The following is a 7,731-nucleotide window of genomic DNA, read 5'->3' as shown; positions in this document are numbered from 1 at the left end:
GCCTCTCTTAGCTTGTGGTGTTGCCAGCAACCCTTGGCATTCCTTGGTTTTTAGATGCATCACTCCAATCTCTGTTTCCATGGTCACATAGCATTCTCCCGTCTCTGTCTTTTCTAAGAACACTAGTCAGATTAGGGCCCACCCTAATGATCTCATCTTAATTTGACGACATTTGCATGACTCCGTTTCCATATAAGGTCACATTCACAAGTGGTGGGGATTAGGACTTCAACATCTTTTTAGGGGGCACAGTTCAACCCGTAACGTCACTCACAGCAAGGAAAAGGAGCTAAAGCTTTAGGCCAGCTAAGGACAGGGAGCTAGAACTGAAAGTTTTGCAAAAAGCCAGAACCCAAGGAGTGCAGGGATCTTAGTCATTCCTGGCAATTCTGCTGCCTGGAACAGCCCTGATCCTGAGTATGTACATGCTCATTTGTTTAACTGGGCAAAGAAATGGACACAAGTTGGAAGCGTAAAGAAGCCCCTGTGTCTTTGTCTTGTTGAAATGAGGTTTTTCTTTTCTGACAAACAAGGAAAATAAAGGAACAATGAACAGGCTAGAGAAGCAGCATAAACTGGCCTGAAAGAGTTAATCAATCCTAGTTTTATTTTAACTGTTACTGATCTGTAGTGTAACTGGATTTGTCCTTCACAAAGCTAACCTCTAACACTCTCTGACTCTGTGAATTACATCCTGCCCCTGGTATATACACCCCCTACACTCCCTTGTAACAAATTACCCCTTGGAGTGTTCTGCATTTAAGAAAGACGGTCCTAGGCCGATAACCCAGAGATGAACAGACCCAATTACCGGGCTGCCTGACGCCAGCTGTGACCATTTTGAAATAAAGCAGAAAGAAGAAGAATGCAAGACCTTCACTACTTTGATCCTTATCACCTACCCCAGACTGCAAGCCCCACCTATAAGACATTTCCTGATTCCCCAGGGAGGAGGGCACAGTTCTTGAGGCGCCAGCCTGCTATGTTCTTTCTTTGCCTGGCAAAGAACAAAGCTACTCTTTCTTTTTCCTCCAGAACTCTGCCTCTGTATTTCTATTGGGTGTCCGTACACAGAGCTAATATTTTGCCATCAAAGCGGAGGGAGGAAGAGACTGAGGTAAGGTCGGAGAGAGAGCATAAAAGAGACAAGACATTCACTCCCTAGGTCATCACAGGCCACACCCATCCCTCCTGTCTCATGGGGAGGGGGGTGGGGAACTTAACACATTTAAATTCCCTCCTTGGCCCCTAAGGCCTCTTAAATTTGTAACTTTAGGCCCTAAATTTGAGGCAGAGTTTGAATGGGTCTCCCAGAACTCGATAGGTCATCTTTTGTCCATAAGCCATCTTTGATGTCTGTTTTCATTGCTTTTTAAATAAATGTGTGGGCTTCCGTGGTGGTGCAGTGGTTAAGAAACCGCCTGCCAATGCAGGGGACACAGGTTCGAGCCCTGGTCCGGGAAGATCCCACATGCCGCAGAGCAACCAAGCCCATTAGCCACAACTACTGAGCCTGCGCTCTAGAGCCCGCAAGCCACAACTACTGAAGCCCGCGCACCTAGAGCCCGTGCTCCGCAACAAGAGAAGCCACCACAATGAGAAGCGCACGCACCACGAAGAAGAGTAGCCCCCGCTTGCCGCAACTAGAGAAAGCCTGTGTGCAGCAACGAAGACCCAACGCAGCCAAAAATAAAATTAATTAATTTTTAAAAATACCATTAAATAAATGTGGGATGAGGTATTCCTTCCCCTTCACACTCCCAGTTAAGGGTGCTCTAGTTAACACCATGGTGCTGTTAGTAAGTTTTTTAATTTTATCTTTTATAATCAAATCATAGTCTGTTCACTCAAACTTTTGTAGCAAGGACAGGAGCCGGTCACAGTATTGGGCACTGTGGCAGAACAAAGAGAAAACATGCATAGCATCTGCCTGATGGAGCCCAGTTGGGGAGGCAAGTATGTTGCAAGGTGTGTGAGTGTGCTGAGGGCAACGATTAATCACAGACCTGCTACTCAGTGTGGTGTGTCCCCCGTCCCCCATCCCCCACCCCCACCCCCCACCCCCGCCTGCAGCATTAGCACCATCTGGGAGCCTGTTAGAAATGCAGAATCTAAATCCAGCTCCAGACCTGAGTCAGGATCTTCATTTTAACAAGATTGCTAGCAGGTGATACCTGTGTACATGGGAGCTTTTGTCCAGGACGCAGAAATTACTTCCTAGCTGGGTGTCCAAGGATGGTATCAATTCAGCCATCATCACCAGGACAAGGCCCTGTGCTGGGCACTGGGGACCTAGAGAAGAAAGAAACATGTCCCTGCCCTCAAGAAGCTCGCAGGCTAGCAGGGAGGCAGACAGACAACCACAGGAGTGGTGCAAAGGTAGGGGAGTAGCAGAGTCTGCTTTACAGAGGTGGTGGCTCTGAGATGCTCAACCTCTAGTGCTAGTAGAGGCATCATTTGTTCTAAGAAAACTTATAAAGCAGGCACAGTTGATCCAGCACAACACCAATTTCCTGTAGGTTCCAAGTAAGGTAAGAGCTTTCTGATGGGATCATCTTTGCGCTGGGGTTCACACAGCTCTTTGCAAAGTGGCACAGTGCTTCTCAGAGCCTACCTTTTCTCAACTGCAAAATTGGCCAATTTGAAATTTTAGTAGGAGTTATCAGGGTTATCCATGCTTTTATTGGAGCCACAAAGCCACGTTGTGAGAGGATGGCACATAAGGACTAACATGAAAACTTACTGAATGGAAAAAAACAATGCTGCTGGACAGTATGTGCACTGTGAAATCATGTTTAGAAAAACAGTCCCATACATAGTATATGCACTATTTTTTAACGTGTGCTGTATATAAAACTATACATATAGAAAAAGTACTGTAATAACAGTGCCTTTCCTGGATAGTGTAATTGGCCTTTATACACTTGAACAGCACTTCATTTTCAAAGAAACGTACTACTTAAACGAAAACATTTTAAAAGTTAAGTACATTGGAAATTGGAAGTAATGTTAATTCCTATTATCTGAGTGGAGTGATTATGGATGAAATTTTCTAATATACTTTCTAAATTTCTTACAATGAGCATATATCCATCAGGGCCTTTTGAATTGTCAGAAGCCCTAACCCTAGCCCACTTTCTTGCTGAGTCTGCAGGTCTTTGGCGCCCTCTGCCAAAGTATCTCTAAGGTGCATGTCGATCTCCTGGGGGTCTTGTTAAAAAGTAGATGCTGATTCAACGGGTGTGGGGCGGGACCTGGGAGTTTAACAGATTCCCAGGGGAAGCCGATGTTGGACCACACCTAATGACAAGGACTGAAACTGCTAGGCCACGAAGAGTTAGTCTACATCAGCAACCACAGTTCCACCGCCACCGTCAGCCTTGGACATCGGTCCAGGAACGCGCCAGGGAAAGCCTAAACCTAACGCGGAAAACAGCCAACCCCGGGAGAAGGAGGCCTGCGGCTCCGCCGCCGGCCCCGCCCCTCTAGGCCCTCGGGGAGCCTCTATTGGCCACCGCACCCACGTGAGCGTCGCGTCACGTGAGGCCGCAGTCCAACGCGGAGTGTGCTCCTCCGGGGGTCCGTGGCCGGCGCCGCGGGCTCCAAGGTGGGATGTCACAGGCCGAGAGGGGCAGTGTGTGCGCAGCCGCCTGCCTCGACGCTTCCGCCGGATTCCCTCCGCCTCCGCAGACCAGCGCGATGCGGCGCCGCATTTCGGGGCACCTAAAATCTGTTCTCCGACTGGGTTAGTTTGCTTTTGGGGAAGACGCACACCTCCTACATCCACTCTCTACCTTTTTTTTTTTTTTTTTTTTTAATTTATTTGGCCATGCCGGGTCTTAGCTGGGGCACGTGGGATCTTTTTAGTTGGGGCACGTGGGAGCTAGTTCCCGGGGCCAGGGATTGAACCCAGGCCCCCTGCATTGGGAGAGCCTTAGCCACTGGACCACCGGGGAAGTCTTCTCTACCTCTCGTTTTGACTGAGAGAAATGTTCTGGACATTCCCCCCAATGCTGAGAACTCCTGAACTACCTCCCCATGTCTGCTAAGGTGTACGTCTTTGCCGCTCCCATCCCGAGTCATAGGCCACCTTCTGCTTGTTAAAGAGGTTTCATTGCATCTGCAACCCAGGGTTAGGCCCTGACCTAAGAATCAGTAGACAGGCTGATTCTTTAGGTGTAAGCCTATTTAGGGCTAAGCCAGTGGGAGCTGCCATGCTCGTGGTTGGTATCCTGCTGGCTGTAATTCTTGGAGTAAGTGGTCCAAAGTAAGATGGGTGACTATGAGCCGTGAGGTTTTTCTAGTCTTCTCAGTTGTGCAGCAGACCTTCATAAGCCTTTACGTAAGCAGGCTGGCACTGGCATATACAGTGCTTCTGTGTAAATCATGCAGAGACACTCCTTCCTCGAGACACTATATATTCAGTTGCTGGGAAACTGTTAACGAGAAATGAGAGTATTAGGTTTAGATGGACACCATCCCCAGAGGAAGCAGCTCTGTCTGCAGGCAGGTTTAAAACTCAAAACCAAGCAAGGGGTCTGCATATCCTTTGTGTAGGAGGCTTCTGAAGGTCCTCTCTTCAATCAAGGCTCTCCTTTAAAGAAGAAAGAAATCTGCAGGTTCTCCAAGTGATGCTTGGGATCGCCATTCAAATAGTCCCAGGTGTGGTTTCCCCAGGAATGGCTGTGTCCTGGTTCAGAGCAGGGAGCCACACTGCCTGGGCTTGAATCCTGGCGGCTCCCCCCAGCTGTGGCACTTTAGGCAAGTTACGTAATGCCTCAGGATTTTTATCTGTAAAATGAAGTTAAGGAATAAATGAAAATGTACTTAAAACAATTAGCAGAGGGCCTGGCACAGAGTAAAAGCTCAAGAATGCCCAATGGGACCGGCCCGAGTGGGATGTAGCCTTCACAGGTGGCGGGGAGACGGGACTTACTCATGCTTTACCTGGTCCCGGGAAGTGAGGACTCTGCCCCTGATTTACTCATCCCTCATATCGAGTAATAACTACTTGGCCCTCTGGGATTGAACTTCAAGCCTTGGTCACTGTGGGGTCAGTAAGGGACTGGTGTTCAATAGAAGATAACTGGATATGGATTCGCATTTGACTTCTGCCCAAGGTCATATGGCCAGCAAGATGGCCAAATATGGGTCTTCTCTGAGGTTGTTTCAGGTGTAAAGTGGGTGTGCTGCCCGCTGAGGGTTAAGTGAAGCCCTGTGCAGGAAAGCTCTGAGGACCCCCAGGCTGTGGTGGCCCGGCGGCCAGCAGTAACCATGACCCTGGGTGCTGTGAGGGGGTCTGCCGGTCATGCTGCCCGGGGCTGGCCGTGGCTGCAGTGACGCTTTCTCCTGCAGGTGAACGTGGGCTTCTGCGTCTTAGGCATTATTGTGATGGCTACCACCAATTCTCTGATGTGGACGTTCTTTAGCCGGGGCCTCAGTTTCTCCATGTCTTCAGCCATTGCATCTGTCACGGTGACTTTTTCAAATATCCTCAGCTCGGTGAGTAGCCTGAGCGTACAGTTCCTCTGTCCCAAACCTGGGTTCTGGGAGGGTTCTGGGCGGGTTGTCCTCGGGCAACCCCTGCTTTCCCACATAGGAGAAGGGCCAGGAACTCAAGCAGAGGTTGGGCTGTGTCTTGACTCCCAGTGGCTGCTCCTCTAATCTCTAACTTGAAGGAATTCTCAAGTTAGATGGGGATGAAGTCCAACTGTCAAAAGCCTACTTGCTGCTCCTCAGGGGTCTGTGAACTCAGGCAGGAGATGTGGAGGGTCGAGGTTCTCTCCCAGGTGGGGCTGAGCCAGTCAGCCCTGCAGTCCGGGCGGGGAGGACTTGGTGGACCAGCTGTGTGCTGGGCCTGGCTGCCGGCCTCTGCTGGGCTTTCTTGTGCGCTTTGCTGGGGCCGATGCTGTGAGGAGGTACCCTCCCCACTTCTCCAGGTGAGATACGCTGAAGGTAACAGATGGGTTTCAGGCCCAAGACTTGCAGCTCCAGACCTTTCCTCCCGCCCTAGGGGGGCACTCAGCCACAGGGGAGTCAGGTGGTGCCCACCCACCGTGGTCGCATCCTGCGGGCACGTGCCTGCCCAGCCTCACAGCTGTCTCTGTCCTGCAGGCCTTCCTGGGTTTTGTGTTGTATGGAGAGTGCCAGGAGGTCTTGTGGTGGGGAGGAGTCTTCCTCATCCTCTGCAGACTCACCCTGATCCACAGGGAGCTGCCACCACCCAGGAAGGCTCTTCCACACAAGCAGCAGTAGCGCCAGCGGGCTGGGCGGACCCGCTGGAAAGACAGCGATGGCGGCTCAGGCTCGGGCTGGCGTGTGGGGACTGCTTCTCAGGGCGATCTGGGTGTGCAGCCTTCTGACCCTCGGCCAAAGAGAGATGCTTCCCAGGGAACCAGGCCTGTGACCGAGCAGCCTTGCGGGTGGACAGCTCCGGCCTCTGTCAGGGGAAGTACACCGCAGCATGTTCTGCCCGAAGTCTTCTCGGTCCGTCTGCTCGGTGCTGATTCTCACGCTCCACAACCCACCCGGTGAGCCATGGCAGGTGCGGGAGACCCTGGGGTTGGTGGGCTTCCTGTATGGACTTGAAACCATTGCTGTAACTGCAGTCCTGTTGCCTAACAAAGGCCTGTCATGGAACTTTGGAATCAATGACTGGTGGGGCTTTCGACAACTTCACACTGATATGTCAGGCCATCAGCGTCATGCTTCTGGATTATGGCAAGAGAAGGAAAACTAGATTAATAAATACTTTTTTTGTAAGTTAAAACTGCCAGGTGTGGAATCTTAATTCTTTCCTACTTTTTTTCCTTTCCTAATTTTTTGGAGTAAGAGCAACCAGGGTCAGCTGCAATTCCCGGAGGGGGAGTTAAAACTCCTCCCCCCGCTTCCAGACCTGGGGCTTGACTGCTCTCTGCCTGCCTGCGTGGTTCCTTCCTGACTTCACCCAGGCTGGCGCTCTTCAAATTCAGGAGCGTCTGTCCATTCTCTTGGTACCAAGGAGAAAAGCTTGACCTCACTTTGGGGGCCTAGTTTTATTTTACTTATTAGGAAAGGAAACTGGCCCAGAGGTTGCTCCCATCTCCTCATGTTAGCTCTTCTGTCCTTTGGTCCTGTGACTTTTTTGTATCTTACGCCATGTGAATCTAATTCCTAGTTCAAAACAGTCTGTTTGCTGCCTGCACCCTCTCCCCGTGCATAGCTTCAAGTGCGATGCGCACCTGCTCCAGTTCCCCGGGGCTCCCCTGGCTGTCTGAGAGCCCTCTCAGCTCTCCTGAGCCTGACTGCGGGCCCCAGGTCTCCTTCCACATCCCCTGCAGGAGAGAGGGCCTTCTTAGCCACGAGGCTGGGGGAGAGAAGGGTCGTGTCCAGCTGGCCCCTCCTCCCCACGCTCGTAGCACCTTCATTGCTCTCCTCCATTACTCGTGGCAGTTGCCGGCTGCTCTCCAGAGCTGTTCTGTGGCTCCCAGTGACTTCGCTGTGGCCCAGTCCCCTCTCCAGCTGCTCCCTTGCTGCCTCCTTCCCTCCCCTACTCACCGTGCCTGAGTCACCCACACGTCTGCATCTCAGCAGTTCTTGAGGCCACCAGAGCCAGTCGTGCCTCCATGCTTTTGTGCCTGCTTTTCCCTTTGCCTTGGATTCCCTCCCCCTTCCCCTGTCCCTGGAAAACTCCTCCTTCATATCCAACAGGGCACAATTTGCTGTGCTTTCTGAGCTCCCACAGGGGCCAAG

At 51.3% G+C, this 7,731-nt stretch overlaps 1 long non-coding RNA gene across 2 annotated transcripts; it reads left to right on the top strand.

Annotated features, from left to right (window-relative positions):
* The first annotated feature begins 3,551 nt into the window (after positions 1-3,551).
* LOC132374862 (uncharacterized) lies at positions 3,552-6,772 on the top strand. 2 transcript variants are annotated; one of them, XR_009505783.1, is made up of 4 exons: positions 3,552-3,745; positions 4,558-4,662; positions 5,356-5,502; positions 6,115-6,772. It is a non-coding gene; the product is annotated as an uncharacterized LOC132374862 (long non-coding RNA). The 2 variants fall into 2 exon arrangements; XR_009505782.1 differs by lacking the exon at positions 4,558-4,662.
* The last annotated feature ends 959 nt before the right edge of the window (positions 6,773-7,731 follow it).

The sequence above is a fragment of the Balaenoptera ricei genome, chromosome 11 (genome assembly GCF_028023285.1).
Source record: "Balaenoptera ricei isolate mBalRic1 chromosome 11, mBalRic1.hap2, whole genome shotgun sequence".
Lineage (NCBI taxonomy): Eukaryota > Metazoa > Chordata > Mammalia > Artiodactyla > Balaenopteridae > Balaenoptera > Balaenoptera ricei.
The sequence above is the reverse complement of the archived record's forward strand: the minus strand, read 5'-3'. Positions and strand labels throughout refer to the sequence as shown.